Source organism: Felis catus, chromosome X (genome assembly GCF_018350175.1).
Source record: "Felis catus isolate Fca126 chromosome X, F.catus_Fca126_mat1.0, whole genome shotgun sequence".
NCBI lineage: Eukaryota > Metazoa > Chordata > Mammalia > Carnivora > Felidae > Felis > Felis catus.
This window is the reverse complement of record NC_058386.1, coordinates 32,080,906-32,100,885: the sequence shown is the minus strand read 5'-3', so window position 1 is coordinate 32,100,885 and position 19,980 is coordinate 32,080,906. Positions and strand designations below refer to the sequence as shown.

The 19,980-nt window shown below is 42.6% G+C and overlaps 1 pseudogene; it reads right to left on the bottom strand.

The window, feature by feature from the left end:
• Positions 1-12,482: 12,482 nt before the first annotated feature.
• Positions 12,483-19,980, bottom strand: part of LOC123383471 — an 87,955-nt pseudogene continuing 80,457 nt past the window's right edge.

The window sequence follows — 19,980 nt, the reverse complement described above, 5'->3', positions numbered from 1 at the left end:
GAAGGGATTTTATTTCTTTCTGAGATTCCAATTTCTTTTCTATCCTCCTTTTATCCACTGAACATTATTAAATTTGTAGAATTCAAATAGATGAAATAGTAACATATAATCTCCTTCTGTGTTCTACATCCATCCTTTCCCTTCTGCTGGATGTTTGCTTATTTGCTTTCTTCAAATATACACAACGCACCATTTCACACTTTTATTGAGACTCAGTCAAACTTCTCCATAAACATGTGTGTTATCTTTAATTCTTTATAAGAGCAGCATGATACTTTGTTCAGAGTAAAATTTTAGAAATCAGATTTACTTATCCATTGAGCCCTTATTTTCACCCACATTCTTCCTCTGACTTGTAACAACGGAAACGGAAAATTACCCAGTAAAATTCTAAGGTGGCATGTATATAAATCTAGCAAAATAAACCAAATAAGAAACAAACCAAAGATCATGATTTTTCTACGCTAGACCCTAGGGATAATTCTGGAGTCAAAGCAGACCCCTATTAAGATATTTAACATACAACTCACCTTCATATTTCTCTTAACTTTGTCCACATCTATGTCAATAGTCCTTTTATTAAGTTTCCTGAAGGTGCTAACAGAAGGAATGAAAAATCCAGAAATGTAGACTGATTGGTAACATCTGGTATGGAGCCTGTCTCCCAGTTTTGCTCAGCCCTGGCCTTTCTCTCCACCTCACTGGCAAAATAACTTTCCAGCCACTTCTGTCCTCTTAACATCAAGCAAGGGTTTCAGATGTGAACCCAAATAGGAACTAAAAGTTAAGAATATGAGGGGTGTCTTGGTGGTTCAATTGGTTGAGTGTCTGGCTCCAGTCATGATCCCAGGGTGGTTGGATGAAGCCCCACAATGGGCTCTGCTTAAGATTCATTCTCTCTCTCTCTCTCTCTCCCCTGCTCCTTCTCCTCCTCCTCCCTCCTTCCCTTCCTCCTCTTCTTCTCATGCTCTCTCTAAAAAAAAAAAAAAAAAAAAAAAAAAAAAAAAAAAAAAAAAAAAAAAAAAGAGAGAGAGAGAGAGAGAGAGAACAAATTCTTTGGGAAAAAACCCAGTCTAAATTAATTTGGAATTAATCTTTAAACCACAGTCTAGCTTAGCATCCCTTGACCAACAGCTACTGAAGATAAGAGACCTTATTCTTTGAAACTGAGATCTTTTTATTTGACTGTAACAGCTACCTTCCTTTCTTGAAGCACCTTTGACTTTTTCTTTTTTTTTTTTTAATTTATTTATCTATTTTGAGAGAGAAAGCATGAGTGGGGGAGGGGCAGAGAAAGAGGGAGAGAGATAGAAACCCAAACAGGCTCTGCAAGGTCAGTGTGGAGTGAACCCATGAACTGCGAGATCATGACCTGAGCCGAAGTCGGACATTTAACTGACTAGTCACCCAGGCGCCCCTGACTTTTTCAATTTAAGTTTTTCTTCTTTGAAAAAAAAGGGCAAATAATCTCATAGAAGCTATAAAGACATGAACAGGTATTTCACAAAGCAAAAGGCATACACAGAGGAAAAAATTGTGAAAAAGTGGTTAGCTGCATTAGTGAGCAAGGCAATGCAAATCAATAGTAGAATGACAGGCAATTTTGCACCCATTTTGTTGGTAAAAGTAAGAAATCTGATAATACTAAGGGTTGGAGAAGACCCAGATTATTGTGATCTTTTAGACATCGCTAGATGGAGTATTGATTACTACAATCACTTTGGAAAACAGCTGGCAATATTATGATAGGGAAAGATAGGATAAAATAAGGCAGAGAGGGAAAGGTTAGGAGCTGAGTTCTCTGGGTAGGGAAAAAAAACATGTTTTAAAACAATACTGGGAACATCTGACCACGAGCAATCTCCCTCAAGCATAAAGTTCCTCTTAAGAATGTGACACCACCTACTCCCCCTCAGTTTCCCCTCAGAAATTTGACAAACAAAACACCTAACTTCAATAAGTAAACACGGGGTGCCTGGGTGGTTTAGTTGGTTAAATGTCCGACTCTTGATTTCAGCTCAGATCTTGATCTCATACTTTGTGACTTCGAGCCCCATATTGGAGGGACTCTGTGCTGACCTTGTGGAGACTGCTTCGGGTTCTCTGTCTCTCCCTCTCTGTCTCTCTCTGCCTCTCCCTCACTTGCTTTCTCACAAAAATTTAAAAAAAAATTAAAAAAGTAAAATAAGTAAACTATAAAACTTATGTTATACAAGGGACCATATGACCATAGTCTGACTCCTCACACAATAGAATCAAGTCAATCAGGAATGGATAACCTAACACCAAGAGTGATCCAGACAATACGGGTAGAACCTGAGAAGAAACAAGGGGAAAGGATAGGGGTCCACTCAAATCCCACAAAACAGAGTCCCTCGTGTGTAGCTGTGGGCATTCTCTTTCAAATGCCCCCTCTCTGTAAAGAGAGCTTTCATACTATTCTTACTTTCTGATCTTATACTCTAATAAACTTTTGCTTGCTGCTCATTTTATTCTGTGTCCACCTCTTCATTCTTCGAAGCAGTGAGACGGTGGACCCCGAGTACTGAGGTAAAAAATCCTGCAACAGTATCTTGCAAAGATGAACATTCATATACCATATAGCCCAGCCTAGTCATATACCCAAAAGAAACTTTTGCACACATCCTCTTCCTCCTTCTCTTCCCCCGCCACACTGCCTCTACCACCATCACAAAATATGTACGATAATGTTCATAGAAGCTCTTAGTCATAAAAACCTGAAAACGACTACCACCAGGAGAATGGATAAGTAGAACATATAAAAGACTGAACAGAAGCTGTATGCAATAAGGGTGAATGTAAGCCGTGCGATTTTCAGTAAAAAAAAATGAATCCCGTGTCATGTTGTGAAAGAAAATCTTGGCATAATCACTGATTTTTTCTGTCATTTCTGACAATTGTTTTTATTCAAACCACACAATCCTTCCCCATTAAAACAAGACTAGGAGGTTGAGGCTATTCCCTGCTTTGTGTCCCAGAGGAATAGCAACCTACAGCAGAATGCTGCGGCAAAGGTTAAAATTGTTTCAGTCCATAGGGGAGGAAAAATTTTTGTTACCCATCTAGGTGCCATGGCTGGTCTAATAATGAAATTGACATGAGACAAATGAACAGAAGACAAATTTAATTTCGTACATAAGGGAGCCCTGTGAAAATATGAGATCCACGGGCAAGTCAGGCAGTTGAGGTGTATCTGCCATTCTGAGCTAAGGAAGGGAATAGGGGCTTCAAAGAAGGGAATAATTCATAGGACAGTAAGAGGAACAGATGTTTGGTAAATGAGAGGTTTGCCCTGTGTCGGGGAAGAAGACCTTCCTCTGCCCTATGGTCCTTCTAGCTGGACTTAGAATCATATTGACAAGAGACAGATTCATGGGAGAAAATGAAAATGAAACTTAAATGAAATTTAATAGGCATGTATATGGGGAATCCACACAGGGAAATTCCAAAGACAGTGAGGCAACAGGAAGATCAAAAGAGCTAAAGAGAGGGGTAGGGTCTGAGGATACAAGCTGATTAAGACTATTCAGCAAGAAGGTAAAAAGAGATGTTTTAAATAACAAAGTTTGCCCTGTTAGGCAGATGAGGTTCTTAAGTGCAAAGCAGTCTCTTTTAATAGCTCTCTTCCTGGTATAGGCTTTTTTCCTTTCCAATGTAAATTTAGGTAGCTGAAGGGGAGGCAGAGAGCATTTCCTTCCTTAATCAACGGTTTTGATTACCTTTAACACAAAATAATCTTTATGCCAAAGTGGCTCACCTTGGGCCAGCCTGCCCTTGGCCCCTACACCTGCCATACAGATAGGTCCTTTAGATAAAAGTTCTCTCTTTCAATAGCTCTAACCCCCTATCTAAAACTTTTTTAGGTCATTAAGGGAAAGGTAAGTTTTTTTCTTAGGTCGGCTGGTTCTTGACTGCCTTCAGCTCAAAATAATCTACACACCAAAGTGGCATATTTTGGGGGTTATATATTCTGCTCCCCTTCAAGTACCATCAATTTGGTGTTGGTATTAAAAGCAAATCTCTAAAATAATCTGGAAATACATTTTAGGCTGAAACAACAGTTTAGAAAAAGAAGGAGAAAGCTATCCAAAACATCACCAACCACAACCAACGTTTATACTTAACAGGATCTGTGGGCAGGAAGAGCTGCACTGTAAGTGGGGGGGTGGGGGTGGGTGGGTAACAGTTTGATGGAGTCACGGAAAGCCAGTTCCTAAAAGTATTTTCATATGCTAATGACTCACAGATTGGAAGCCTAGCTATTGTCAAGCTAAGGTTGTTTTCCCCTCTAGCAAAGCATTAACACTAAGACAGTAGCCAGTTCCTGGACTTTAGGCTGTTGATGGGATTGCCTTTTTCTGGTAAACTGGTGGAGACTCTTAACAGTTTAATCATTTGTTGTTTTGTCCTTTCCTGTTTTTGGGGTAGCCAAGGGTCTAAGGAATATCACACATATCCCGCTTGGGTGGGTGTGTGTGTATAATTTGTTTCCTATTGATTCTGTAAGAAATTACCATAAACTTAGTAGCTTGTGCTTTGCCCCTCAGCCTGCCTCATGCTTCCTCATCATAAGGATGGAAAGGAAGAAAGCAAACTGATTTTTCTGCATAAGATACAATAGTCCATATAATGAGATGAAGCCTGCATCAGCGCAGCGTCCTGAGTAACCTCAGTGAAACACCATCCCTACCAATCCATATTGAACATTTGGTGTGAAAGAGAAATAAACTTTTATTGTAACGAGCTACTGAGATTTGGGCATTGTTTGTTGCTAAGTTATTCAACCTGATACAGATGGCTTCAGTTCAATCTATAGTGCTTTACATCTAGCTGGGTAACTTCACATCTAAGCTGGATAGCCTGTATTTAAAATTTTTGTTATACGTTTGTATATTTTTGATAGAGAGAGACAGAGCACAAGTGGGGGAGGGGCAGAGAGAAGGAGACACAGAATCCGAAGCAGGCTCCAGGCTCTGAGCTGTCAGCACAGAGCCCGACACGGGGCTCAGGCTCACAAACCGCGAGATCATGACCTGAGCCGAAGTCGGACGCTTAACTGATTGAGCCACCCAGGCGCACCTGGATAGCCAGTATTTTAAATGCTGGAAATAGTTTATAATATGTATTGATAAATAAATAGAGTGCATGAAAATATACATTTCCCCAATCTGGAGATTAGACAAAGTTAAATCAGCCAGAGTAAGAAAGAGCCAGAGGAGGGTACAGAATTGTTAGATGGTGTGACTCTCTCAGTTGGGGTCTGAAATTTCCCATTACTTCTGAGGGAAGAGTGTGTGTGTGTGTGTGTGTGTGTGTGTGTGTGTGTGTGAGCGTGCACGCGCCTGTGTTAAAGAATGGCTTAAAAAACTTAAAAAAGCTATTCTCAAAAAGAAGAAATGGCAGCACAGAAGATCGGGACTCAGACAATCACACCCAGAATGCTTCTCGTGAAATTGTTGCAAAAATGAATAAAGTTTTATACCATAAGATGGCCGACGGGACCAAAGTTCTGGTCTCTAGCTTGGAGGGGGTTCTTCTTGCCCTGTTTGCCATGCGTGCGAAAACCCCCACAGATGTGGAAGCTGACAACTATAAATTACCCTTTCCACTTGAATTCGGTGCTCAGATCTTCGGAGAAACAGTCTCCTCTGAGCCCACCGGTGTTAAATAAATCTCCGATCCACCAAGATCTCCGAGTGCTGCTGGTTTTTCCGCCACTGTTCCAGCCTGGTGTCAACAAAATAGCATCTGCAAGTTTCCCTAGCTTTGTCTTATCTCCCAATAAGGCGGTGCATAAGGGCTGAGAGATGGTGAAGGTCTGTAAAGGGCCTCGTGCCTGAGAGAAACAGGACACTCAGCAGGTGGATGGACTTACAGAGCCTGGACATGATGGCAGAACTGGGAGTCAGGTGCCAGTATAGACAGCTGCCAGTGACCAAAGGTGAGTCAAGTGCCTTCCAGAGGACATCTGCATGAAGCTCGGCTGACAATACAGTTTCCAGAGTTTTCTAAAATGCCATTATTTTACATGAGCCCTTGAACGTGTGTGCCACCCTAAGAGAAAGAGGGATATGCAAAAATCCTTAACCATCTAAGTTTAAAATTGATTTGGCTAAGACAATTCTATAATGGTGATGGCTGAATTCAATTTTTTGCCTTCATGTTGAATTGGGACTCAAAATGAAGGCCAAACATTTACAAAGTTAAAAGAACCATTGTTTGCTTATGTGCATTTTGTGATGAATCTGGCACTGCCTCAAAGAGCTGGTTGGGCATCGCTAGTAAATTAAACATCCTGAGAGGGAGAACACCGGGGAATGGATTAGACTTGGACAGAAGAGCAATCAGGAGTTCAGTTTCTCAACATGGTAAAATTGAAATGCAGACTAAACCTCAAAGTTGAGAAAACTGGATCTCAGCAGAGAGGTTTAGGGTAGACATGTACATTTGGGGATTTTTAGATAGGAGGATTTAAGGTTAGGGACCTGGAATTAGATTAAATAAAGAGTAAACACAGAGAAAAGAACACATCTACAGATGTGAACTTTGAGTCATTCCAACATTTACAGATTAAGAGGATGTTATTCCAACAAAGGAGACAGAAACAGCAGCAAATAAGCAGTGGAGGGCACCTGGGCAGCTCAGTCGGTTAAGTGCTGGACTTTGGCTCAGGTCATGATGTCAACAGTTCATGAGTTTGAGCTCTACAGTCAGCAGAGCCTGCTTCAGATCCACTGTCTCCTTCTCTGTCTCTCCGCTGCTCGCTCACTCTCTCCCTCAAAAATAAACAAACATTAAAAAAAAAACACACACACACAAAATAAGAGGATTGCGTGGTGTCCTGGATGCCAAATAAAGTCTCAAGAAGAATGTGATCAACCATGTCAAATACTAAGAGGGAAGATAGGGATTGAATAAAGGCCATTCATTTGGCAATGTGGGTATAATAGATAACCTTGTAAATGCAGGTTTTGCAAGTGTTGGAAATGAGAGCATTGTGCAATCCTCCAGATCTGGGAGAGTCTTTCTATTCTTACGTGATTTTTCCAGCAAAGTTTTATTGACTTGGCATGGAGAAGCTCCTTGATAAGGAGGTTATTCACTCAAATATGCCTAGAAAACACTGCATTCTACACCTCACATTGGAAGTCAAAAAGAAAAGACATAAGAAAAAAAGACATCTGTTTATTTCACCTAGAAATTCTTTTTTGATCTTTTAAAAAATTATTTTATTTTTGAGAGAGAGCGTGAGTGAGCAAGGGGCAGAGAGGGAGGGAGAGAGACAGAATCCCACACAGGCTCCTCACTGTCAGCACCCCTCACCTAGAAATTCTTAAACTTATGTTCTATAACATATCCACACATACGTGTGTGTGTGTGTGTGTGTGTGTGTGTGTGTGTGTGTGTGTGTGTGTGTGTAAGGGCCCACAATCTCTTACTCGAAGCCCTTTGGGTCAGATGTAATTTGAAAACCAAAATATTTCAGATTTCAGAAAGATAATGAAGTGGATAGTGCATACTTTATGTAATTCTACCAGCAGGAAATCAAACACATGAAACTTTTTATGATTTTTTAATAAAAAGTTTCACCCCAGGGGTGCCTGGGTGGCTCAGTCAGTTAAGTGTCTGACTTCTGCTCAGGTTATGATTTAATGGTTCATGAATTAGAGCCCTGCATCAGGCCTTCTGCTGAATGCACAGAGCCCCCTTTGAATCTTCTCTCTCTCTCTGCCCCTACCCCACCTAAAGAATTGTGTGCCAAAATTTCTAAGAAAAAAATTTCAGTTTCAGAACTTTTTGGGTTTCAGAGTTGTGGGCCTATGTTAGAATTCAGTGGAGGGGCACCTGGGTGGCTCAGGTGGTTGGGTGTCCCACTTTGGCTCAAGTCGTGATCTCACAGTTATTGAGTTTGAGGCCCGCTGCTTAGGATCCTCTGTACCCCCTCTCTCTCTGCACCTCCCTCACTTGTGTGCTCTAAAATAAATAAACATAAAAAAAAGAAAATTTCAGGGGTGCCTTGGTGGCTCAGTCAGTTAAGTCTTTGACTTTGGTTCAGGTCATGATTTCATGGTCTGTAAGTTCGAGCCCCGCGTCAGGCTTTGTGCTGACAGCTCAGAGCCTGGAGCCTGCTTCGATTCTGTATCTCCCTCTGCCCTTCCCCCGCTTGCACTCTGTCTCTCTCTCAAAAATAAAATAAACATTAAAAAAATTTTTTCAGTTAAAAGGAAAAGAGAATTCAGTGGAAAGGTTTCCTAGAATAAAGTTTGTGCAGGGTTGACATATGACCTTGAGGTGAGGGTCAAGAACTAGTAGCAACCTTTGGGGTAAAACATGTACATGGGCATTCACTAAGTACAGTTTAATTGTGGCCGATGAGATTGCACTCAAGCAATTATATGGATTCATCTCGTGAGAAAATAACAGGTATATGCTTTACAATTTCAAAATGTTGTATGATTGTAAAGATGATGACATGAAAATGATATCAAACAGTGTTTTTGTGTTTTAAAAATGAAAGCAAAATTAATTAAAAACATTACTAGACAATTTTGAAAAGGAAGATGAGGGGAGCAGATGGAGAGAAAGAGGGTCTCCTGAAACCCTCATTAAAATTAAGATAACTAATAAACAGTGATCAACCCCCCCCCCCAAAAAAAAAACAAAAACAAAAAAACAGTGATCAAATACCTATTTCTTAGAATTGTGCCTTTAGTGTTATGGGAGATAGCTTCCCCGTCCCTCTCCACTCCTCAAAAAAACAAACAAAACAAAAAAACAAACAAAAAAAACCACCCAAAGCTGCTATGGCTCCTCTGGAGATTGCAGCTAATGGAATATTCATCTCATAAAGGGAGCAAACTCAAGCTGTACAGAGCCTACGGTTAGAGAAAACCTGGTCGTAGCAAAGCCAATGCCAATCTGCTTATGTAGGTCATCAGGCTTTCAGGCTACTCATTCTGTTCAAGTACATGGGTCATAAAGAAGAGCTAAAATATCCCATTCTTGTACTTGTAATCTGTTTTTCCAGCTTCTATAAACAATTTTCCACCCAACAGCAATGAGTTGTCTTCACTCTTCAGTGAGATTCAACAGATGCAGGCAGGATGTCTAATTTACTAACCAAAGCTTAACAGAGGGAAATTCCACAGGAATCTGTGATGAATCTGGAAATAGCAGTTAAAATAACTTAGTCCCACTTAGTGTACAGGGGGTCCCTGGGGATGGCAGAGAGAACGATGGGATTGGAAGGGGAGAAATGAGGGCCTCTAGTTCCAAAATGACATACTTTTCTATACGCATAAAATAAAGGAAAATGGGGTCCTACATGTAAGAAAACACGAGCCAGAGAGGTTGTGTGACTGAGGAACTGAAACATGGAATGACAGAAGGCCGTCCCTTCCTTTTCCCCTTGCGCTCATCAGGTTGCCTGTTGTGGTCACACAACCTTCAGATACTTTCCACACTTAATCATTCTGCCTGATTTGGTGCCTCCTCGTGACCACAGTCTAAATAGTTTGTGGAAAGTTCCATAGGTATAGTGAGAGGTTCAGGAAAATTGCAAGAGGCTTCAGGATGAGTCAGTCGGAAGGCGGGATTATGAGTGGTTACAGAAAGTCTCTGTATGCTTGAGCCTCCACTTGATGACAGTGCACTCATTGAGAAGAAATAACCTGATGTCAACACTTTCCTCAAAGGAAGAAGGTGTGGAGATATCATACTAAAAAGTAAACAATGTCAAACACCTGTGAGAAATGTTTTCACCAACAATATGCTGTACGGGGGGAATTACACATTTTAATGTGATGAATGGAATTGTATCTGGAGGTGGGTATTGACTGATGAGTGAAAGCCTCTGAAAGGACATTTGTATGGGTCCCTTTGTCACCGGTCTGTATTGTTCTCTCCTATCTCTCAGGATGCAGCACGTTTTAGTCATCTTTCGAAGACATGGCAGCCTCATGAAAACAATCTATTGCACTGTGTGAATTACATTTTGTCTTTCCTGGAGAATATCAGAAAAGGAATGTATCTAAGAACGATTCTACAAGACATGCTCACTACATAAATTAAGTTTGATAAAGTAATGAGCAGCTTGGGGAAGAATAACACATTTGTCAGCTTTCTTGATTCCCCAGAATGCCAATGGCATCCAGAATTCGCACTGAGCACGAAGATGAGGGGAAGGTGGGGAGGAAGAAAGAGATGGCTACTCTCCTGAAACCCTCATGAGAGAGAAGAGACCTTTGGCTTGGCAAGACTTCTCCCTAATTGTTTTTGTTTTTAGTTTATTCATTTATTTTGAGAGTAAAAAGAGAGAGAGAGAGAGGGAGGGAGGGAGGGAGAGGGAGAGAGAATCCCAAGCAGGCTCCTCACTTTCGGAGCAGAGCCAGATGTGGGGTCCAATCCCACAAGGGTGAGATCATGACCTGAGTGGAAATCAAGTGTCAGGCCCTTAAGTGACTGAGCCACCCAGGCGCCCCTCCCTAACTGATCCTTAACACCATTCCAGGGGACCACCTTCAAGACTATATTTTCTGGGGTTATACTAGAAATCCCCTATCATTCATTTTTGGGTTGCTTGAGAGTCCAGAAGTTTAAACAGAGAGGCTAGATCAAAACCCTGTCAGACCACAACTACTGACAGCTTGTTTCCCCAACTAATTTATGAAGAGTTGAGTGGTGGTGTAGGAAGAGCACAGCCCGTGGAGCAGGAAGTGTGATATGAGGATGTGGTTCACTGTGCACTGGACCTGGTTAATGTGGACTAACTCCCAGCCCTTGCCGAGACTTAGCTTTCTTGTTTATGAAGTGACAGTATTTCCCATACCTACTTCCCAGAATTATTGTGAGATACACATGAGAAAGTGTGAGAGAGCCACTTGTTCAGGGTAAAGCAACAAACACTCATCAGAATTTATTTTGCTATAGGGGTGCCTGGGTGGCTCAGTCGGTTAAGCATCTGACTCTTGATTTCCGCTCAGGTCATAATCTCATGTTTGCGGATCAAGTCCCATGTTGGGGTTCTGCAAGGACAGTATGGAGCCTGCTAAGGCTTCTCTCTCTTCCTCTGCCTCTCTCCCACACGCATGTGCACACACACTCTCTCTCTCTAAAGAAATAAACATTGGGGCGCCTGGGTGGCTCAGTCGGTTGAGCGTCCGACTTCGGCTCAGGTCATGATTTCACAGTCCGTGAGTTCGAGCCCCGCGTCGGGCTCTGTGCTGACAGCTCACAGCCTGCAGCCTGTTTCAGATTCTGTGTCTCCCTCTCTCTCTCTGACCCTCCCCCATTCATGCTCTGTCTCTCTCTGTCTCAAAAGTAAATAAACATTAAAAAATAATAAACATTTAAAAGTTTGTTTTAAAAAAATAAAAAATAAAAAATAAAATTTGCTATAAAGCAGAACAAAGATCTGACCAGGATACAGACAAAATGTCCCCAGAAGAAATCAAAGAATTTAATTTAGATATTACTAGTGCTTCTTTTATCATTTTTATATCACAGTCTCTCCTCTACTTAATGACAAATTGATGAATTTCTTTGTGTACTATATTCAGTCTCTTTGCTGATCTTTAATTCATATTCTTCTATGTTTTCCCTTCACCGTTGGGGAAATGGTACCCTAACTTCTGTCACTCACTGTCATCTGACATCTGAGTGACTTTCTTTGATCCTTGATTTTCTAATACTATCAGTACAATGTAACTGATACACAGGATCTTGAGAAAGTCTATTAGTCATGATGATAAGTGCTTACTTTTCTAGGCCCAGCCCTGTGCTGATATTGCTTCTACTTACATCACAGAACTTAGTTACATTTGTCATATGTTTATGTGCTCATATTTATACATCCTTGGCCAAGCTCTGAACTTGTGGAGGCTCAATGGTCTTATTCCTTTTTTTTTTCCAGCTGGAATATTTTTTATTTTTTTGAAAAAATATGAGATCTTTCAAGTGACTGTATTTTCCTGTTTGCCTTGGTTATTGGGAAGCTCACAGGCAAAATGAAAGCCCAACTTTGCTTACTCTAAAGGCTGAAACAGTATGTATTTCCGTGCATACACTTTCCCACACCTTACTATTCTACCTTCATCTTGTACAGACTTCTTTACTTTCATTTTGTTTTATGGTTATATATTCTTGTCAATCTGTTACAGATTCTTTCACCTTGCTTGGGAGATGGTTCTTTGGGTTCTATCTTATTTTTTTGTCCCTCTCTTAGAATGGTCTCCTAAATCTATGATGAGTTCACTCTCTGAATCAGAGTCCAGGCCCAAATGTACTGTTGGGGATCCATCTCATCTTTTCCCTCCAGTTTATCCTTTATGGGATGAGGCAAGGGTTTCATTGTTTTTTTTTGTTGTTGTTGTTATTTTTTATTTTAGAGACAGAGCAAGTGAGCAGGGGAGAGGGGCAGAGAGAGCGAGCAAGAGCAAGCATCTTAAGCAGGCTCCACACTCAGTGTGGAGCCCAACACGGGGCTCGATCCCACAACCCTGGGATTGTGACCTGAGCTGAAATCAAGAGTTGGTCACTCTACCAAATGAGCCACCGGGGGACTCCAGAGGCTTTCATTTTTTCTGAAAAGTCCTTCCTCAGGCTGGGGACTTCCCCTTTCTTTGAGCCTGGATCTGCTTCCTCATTGGTTGGTCAGGTGCTTTTTAGCTCTTCCTAAGTCTCCACTGGGTTTGCCAGTTGGAGCTTTATTTGACAGCAGATGGCTCTTTGCCCATCTGACTACCCTCTTCGTATTCTGCATCTTCTGGCTCGTTCGTGGACTTCTGTTCATTGTCACTATTACACTATTGCTACTATCTGACCTCTCAGAATCTTCTGAATCGCTGTGCTATATAGCCATGTAAACATCTGAGATTTCATTTATGTCCAGTTTTGTGAGATGACAGGAAGAGGTGCCACCTGCTGTTGGACAGACTCACTCAGCTCCTCTAGGTCCATCTCAGCATTGCTTCAAACCAAGTTAAGATTCAGGATGCTTTCTGTGGTGGACTTTTTATCTGTTTTTGTTGTGATTGGCATTGATGCTTTAGGAGAGACAGTTTTGGACTGCCAGGTAAACTCTCTGGGTTGTGTCATGTTTGCCCAGGCTGGTGAAGCTGTGCTCTTGTCCAGGAAGTTCATGGACTCCTCACTGGCGATGAAGTGGCTTGATGTGGCCTTCTTCTCAGCATCTTGCTCCATGTCAGAGCCTGTGTGCACAGAAGAGTTTGTACTCATTGGGGAGTGTGGCATTTCTGACAAGGAGATCTTGCGGCCTGTGCCCCTGCTGAGCATGGGTTTGCTCTTCAGGATCTTGGAGGACACTGTCATGTCAAAGTTGAGCTTGACCTTCTCCTGCTTGTCTATCTTGGTGGTGCTGGTGCCAGGGTTGTTGGTGTCGAGCAGCATTTGGTTGGCTGTTGGGCCTGTAGGGTTTACATAAGGAAGAGTAATTAAAATCCCTAAAATTCCTGCAGATGTTCTCTGTGTACACTTCCATCTCTTGCATTTCACTGTTGAAGATCTTTTTTAAAAAAAGATTTTGGGGTGTCTGTGTGGCTCAGATGGTTAAGCGTGAGACTCTTGATCTTGGCTCAAGCAATGGTCTCCCTGTTCATGAGATCAAGCCCTGTTGGACTCTGTTCTGATAGCACAGAGCCTGCTTGGGATTCTGTCTTTGTGCCCCTGTCCACTTGTGCGTGTCCTCTCTCTCGCTCTCTCTCAAAATAAATAAACTTTATACAAAAAATAAAAAGATTTTATTTTTAAGTAATCTATACACCGAGTGAGGGGCTCAAATTTATAACCCCAAGATCAAGAGTTGTTTGCTATATCGACTGAGCCAGCCAGGTACCTCTGAAGATGCATTTTGTCTTTTTCACAGAAAAAGGAATTTACTTAGACATGAGGTGGCAATTATTTGTTGGAACCCAGGCCCTGTCATGTTGTCCAAAGAAATGAGCATCAACCTATCCATCTCTCTCCCTCAGAGCTTTTGCAGGCGAGAATGGAACCCCTTCAGTTTTGCCCAGACCAAAAGATGTGGATTGCTATGAGGCTCATAAAACCAGTTATCTCATCTTTTGCAAGCAGCTAGATACCTACGGGACATACTTTGATTTCATTCATGTCATACTCACAGATTTTGATGAGTACTTTTGCTATCTGCATCAGTTTGTGACTTCCTCCATTATAAATGATGCAATTGTGCAAAATCCACTTTGCCTTGGCCAGGAAAGCTGCTGTGCAGCCATACATTTTATTTTTAGCATTCTTTGCCAATGTACAAAGGTCCATAGGATGGAAAATGCTTTTCACGTAGTCAAGATGCTGTTCCAAGGGAACAGGCTTCTGGAATGCATCTGTCCTTGGCTGTCTCATTTTCTGAATGGCAAACGTGAGCAGGTAGGGTGAATGTTGGATGGAGAGCATTGTCATGGCTTCACCCTGAGTCTCAATGTATTCTACTACTGTAATCTTCTCTCACACTCAGAAATTCTGCACAAAGTCTGTCCCCCTTGTTCTGATGTCAGTCTCAGACACTTGGCATGATAAGCCTGGGGACAGAGCTCACAGCAAAGGACTTGGCCTTCCTGCTGACAAACCCAGCAGCAGAAATCATTGTGTCCATCCTGTGGTACAACATCAACAGGGTCTGTGGTGAGTGGCTGCTTCATATACTAAAATGGACCATCTCTTAGTTCTGACTGTTCCTTACTGTTATTGTTCAGTTAGCCAGTTTTTTTTTTTTAATGTTTATTTTGGTGGGGGGAAAGAAGAAGAGAGAAAGGGAGAGAGAATCCCAAGCAGGTTCCATGTTGTCAGTGTAGAGCCTGATGTAGGGCTCTATCCCACTAACTGTGAGATCATGACCTGAGCTGAAATCAAGAGTTGGACGCTTAACTGACTGAGCCACCCAGGCATTCCTGTCTTTTTTATAGTTTATTTAAGAGAGAGAGAGAGTGGGAGGGGCAGGGAGAGAGAGGGAGAGAGAATCCAAAGCAGGCTCCACACTGTCAGCACAGAGCCTGATGTGGGGTTAGAACTCACAAACCATGAGATCATGACTTGAGCCTAAGTCAGAGGTTCAGCCAACTGAGCTACTCAGGTGCCCCTACTCTTTTTCTTTTCTTTGGGACTTGTTGATGTGTCTTCTGGCTAGTGGCCATTGGAAGAATGTGGAAGGCTGGGGAACTTTCTTTTCTGGGCTCTTCTCTTGGTGAAGCCAGGATTTTTGGAGCAAGTAAAGATATCCATGCCCTCTACCACCTCCTGTTCTGCTTTTATTTCCTCTTCGGCTGGGACAAAGCAGGCAGAGTTATCAGTAGCTAAGCTATTTATGCAGGATTCTTAAAATGGCGTCTGGCAACACTGCCTCATTCCTGTATTAGAGAAATTATATTTTTGTTCACCCCCAACAGAGCCCTGAAAATTTACAATGGGTTTGGCAAAATTCTGCTTTCAGAGGCCAAAAGAACAGCATCATAATGGATAAGCTAATTTACTGTTACAGGTATGAGAGTTGGCCTCGGAACTTCTCTAGTGCTGAGTGGGGAGTTTCAAGGTGAATGCTTTTTAGCTCAAGGGGAGAAAGGAGGGCATGGTGTCCAAGGCTGTGCCAGGGCAAGGACGGGTGGTTGGCTGCCCACCGGATGGTAGGTAGGTAATTCTGAGGAAGAGGGAGAGCCTGGCAGGGAGGCCAGCTACAGTGTCTTATTCTTTTTATATCCTTCCTTACACTAGCTCAGCCTTCTGAACAAAGAATGCACCTAGAAATTTCCTGGAGAAATGGCCTTGAGACTAGATAGACCAAGAATGTATCAGAGCTTGGAGGTCACCTTGGCAAAAGAAGTGAAGGAATCCAGGGTTCCAGAGGGAAGGCTGCAGAGAGCCATCAGGATGTCAGACGGGATGCTGGACCTTCTCAGTGCATCCTGTCACAAGGAGGGGTAGGATGAGAGTATGTCTCGTTGCTGGCAATGCTAATCTTGATCCCTCCATTAAGGTGGTGTCTGTCAGGTCTCTTTACTGTGAAGTTACCATTTTCCCCTTTTTACTAATATGTATCTTATGTGGAGATACTTTGAGACTAAGCAAATATCGTATTTACTGTCATACTTTGTCCTATTAATTTTAACATCCAATAAGGATTATCTGGGGTTGACCAAGAAGTGGATATTTTCTACTTTCATCATTCCTGAGCCAATTATTAATTAGAATTCTACTCTGAAAAAGAGCTGTCCCCTCCTCACTCTTCAGCTTATGGTTTGGTTTCAAAGAAGATGAAACCTCAGAATTCATCAAATATGTTAGGACAATTTATGAAAATACTGTATCAAATGCTTTCTCATAATTCACTCTGATTTCCATACATATGGCAGTGTGTGTGGCAGGGGGTGGTATATATGTGGACCTTGCACATATAGGTCCGTCTGAAGTCATGACTGACAAAGAATAAATTGTCACAGGTTTGGCAGATCCAAGGGGAAGTACAAGCCAACAATGCAGGCCTTCTGTTGGGTCACATCATATAACATAATGGGAGACACAAGTCCAGCATAGTATATCCCAACACAGTCAGCAGGCAAAATTGAGAGAGAAAAAAACCAACAACAGCACTTTAGAAAAAAATAAATTGTGGGGCCTCAGAAAACTGTTAGTTGAATTCATTTTTTATTTCATCTCTAAAGTAATGAATGACAATTAATTTAAGTTTTTCTTCTCAGAGTACCCCTATTCTGAAAGTGTGAATTCTTTTCACAGAATCACACTCTAATTGTCTAGGACAGAGTCTTAAATGACCTCCATATTTCAGATGAACTATCTTTGCTTCATTGAAAAGAGTGGCATCATGGGACCTGGTCTACACCTTTGATAGTTAAGAAACAAAAATACACACTTATGGTACAAATTGCCTTAGTGTAAAGCCTGAGAGAATATGGGATCTGAGCCAGAGAACTTTCTCACATTTCTGCCGCAAAAGGGTAACAAAATCACATGAAAATCTTTCACTGGCCAAGATCACACAGTACATTAAAAGATTTTGCTACCCTGCAATTTTCCCAAAGGCACTAGTCCTTCTTAAAATATTTATTCGAAGTGCTTTGAACTTTCTCTAACAGGTGAACACACAGCAGCAGAAATTGTGGACTGGCTACTCAGAAGCCATTTACAACCCCTTCTCCCTTGCTTTCCTTTACTAAAGAAACTGGAAAGCTAAATTAGCCACTGGTTTGCTTCTCTTTCAGCCAGTGGCCAGAGGAGAGGCAATTCTGGAGATCAGTGAGATGTATATAAAGTCTTCAAAAGAAGAGAGCAAGGGAAAAGGTTTGGGAGTAAAAAGATTTTGGTTCTTCTTCCTGCTTCATGGCTGAAATATGAGCAAAGGATCATGGAGTAGGAACACAGAATGAGACATGATTCCTTGAAGACACCCTATTACACAAGCTACCTCCTGACAGGTTAGCTGATAAAAATATGCCCCAGTGCATTTCAAGCACTGTTGCTGGGATTTCTTTTAAGATATCTCCTCACATAAGAAAGGTGTTTTGGGGGGGTGGGCACCTGGGTGGCTCAGTTACTTGAGCATCTGACTTCGGCTCAGGTCATGATCTCACAGTTTGTGAGTTCAAGCCCCACATCAGGCTCTCTGCTGTCAGTGCAGAGTCCACTTCAGATCCTCTGTCCCTGTGCCTTTCTCTCTCTCTCTCTCACTCTCTCTCTCTCTCTCTCTGCACCTCCCCTGCTTGTGCTCTTTCAAAGAAAGGTGTTTTGGGGAGGCTAAATTAAAAAAAAAAAAACTTGAACAACTTAATTACTGATACAACTAATGTTCAAATTTCATCAGCATAGAGGATTCAAACTCAGATTGCTCTGGGCAAATATTTTTGTATATATTACTTCACAGACAAATATCTATTCCATATACAAGGAATAAAAGCAGTCACAGAAAATAAAGGACTGACTGGGGCTAACCCAGTTGGTTAAGCCTCTGACTCTTGATTTCTGCTCAGGTCGTGACCTCACAGTTGTTGGGTTCAAGCCCTGCACTGGGCTCTGTGCTGACAGCATGGAGCCTGCTTGGGATTCTCTCTCTCTCTTCCCCTTGCTACCCACCCCCCCCACCCCAAAGTAAATAAATACAGTTAAAAAACAAGAAAAGAACTGATTTAATAAAAGTAAAAGGTAGCAGGAGAACTGGAAGATGGTGGCGTAGGAGGACGCTGGGCTCACCGCGCGTCCTGCTGATCACTTAGATTCCACCTACACCTGCCTAAATAACCCAGAAAACCACCAGAGGATTGGCAGAACGGAGTCTCCGGAGCCAAGCACAGAGGAGAGGCCCACGAAAGAGGGTAGGAAGGGCGGCGAGGCGGCGTGCGCTGCACAGACTGGCGGGAGGGAGCCAGGGCGGAGGGGCAGCCCACCAGCCAAGCAGAGCCCCTGAGTCTGGCTGGCAAAAGCGGAGGGGCCAGACGGACTGTGTTCCGACAGCAAGCGCGACTTAGTGTCTGGGAGGTCATAAGTTAACAGCTCTGCTCAGAAAGCGGGAAGGCTGGAGGACAAAGGGAGGGAGAGCTGCTGAGCCCCGGACGACAGAGCTCACTTTGGTGGGGAACAAAGGCGCTGGCCAGCGCCATCTCCCTCGCTCATCCCCCAGCCAAAATCCCAAAGGGAACCAGTTCCTGCCAAGGAACTTGCTCGCTCCGCGCAAACACCCAACTCTGTGCTTCTGCGGAGCCAAACCTCCCGCAGCGGATCTGACTCCCTCCCGCTGCCACAGGGCCCCTCCTGAAGTGGATCACCTAAGGAGAAGCGAGCTAAGTCTGCCTCTCCTGCCCCCGTGCACCTTGCCTACCCACCCCAGCTAATACGCCAGATCCCCAGCATCACAAGCCTGGCAGTGTGCAAGTAGCCCAGACGGGCCACGCCACCCCACGGTGAATCCCGCCCCTAGGAGAGGGGAAGAGAAGGCACACACCAGTCTGACTGTGGCCCCAGTGTTGGGCTGGGGGCAGACATCAGGTCGGACTGCGGCCCTGCCCACCAACTCCAGTTATACACCACAGCACAGGGGAAGTGCCCTGCAGGTCCTCACCACTCCAGGGATGATCCAAAATGACCAAACGGAAGAATTCCCCTCAGAAGAATCTCCAGGAAATAACAACAGCTAATGAACTGATCAAAAAGGATTTAAATAATATAACAGAAAGTGAATGTAGAATAATAGTCATAAAATTAATTGCTGGGCTTGAAAACAGTATAGAGGACAGCAGAGAATCTCTTGCTACAGAGATCAAGGGACTAAGGAACAATCACGAGGAGCTGAAAAGTGCTTTAAACGAAATGCAAAACAAAATGGAAACAACGACAGCTCGGATTGAAGAGGCAGAGGAGAGAGTAGGTGAACTAGAAGATAAAGTTATGGAAAAAGAGGAAGCTGAGAGAAAGAGAGATAAAAAAATCCAGGAGTATGAGGGGAAAATTAGAGAACTAAGTGATACACTAAAAAGAAATAATATACGCATAATTGGTATTCCAGAGGAGGAAGAGAGAGGGAAAGGTGCTGAAGGGGTACTTGAAGAAATCATAGCTGAGAACTTCCCTGAACTGGGGAAGGAAAAAGGCATTGAAATCCAAGAGGCACAGAGAACTCCCTTCAGACGTAACTTGAATCGATCTTCTGCACGACATATCATAGTGAAACTGGCAAAATACAAGGATAAAGAGAAAATTCTGAAAGCAGCAAGGGGTAAACGTGCCCTCACATACAAAGGGAGACCTATAAGACTCGTGACTGATCTCTCTTTTGAAACTTGGCAGGCCAGAAAGGATTGGCACGAGATCTTCAGTGTGCTAAACAGAAAAAATATGCAGCTGAGAATCCTTTATCCAGCAAGTCTGTCATTTAGAATAGAAGGAGAGATAAAGGTCTTCCCAGACAAACAAAAACTGAAGGAA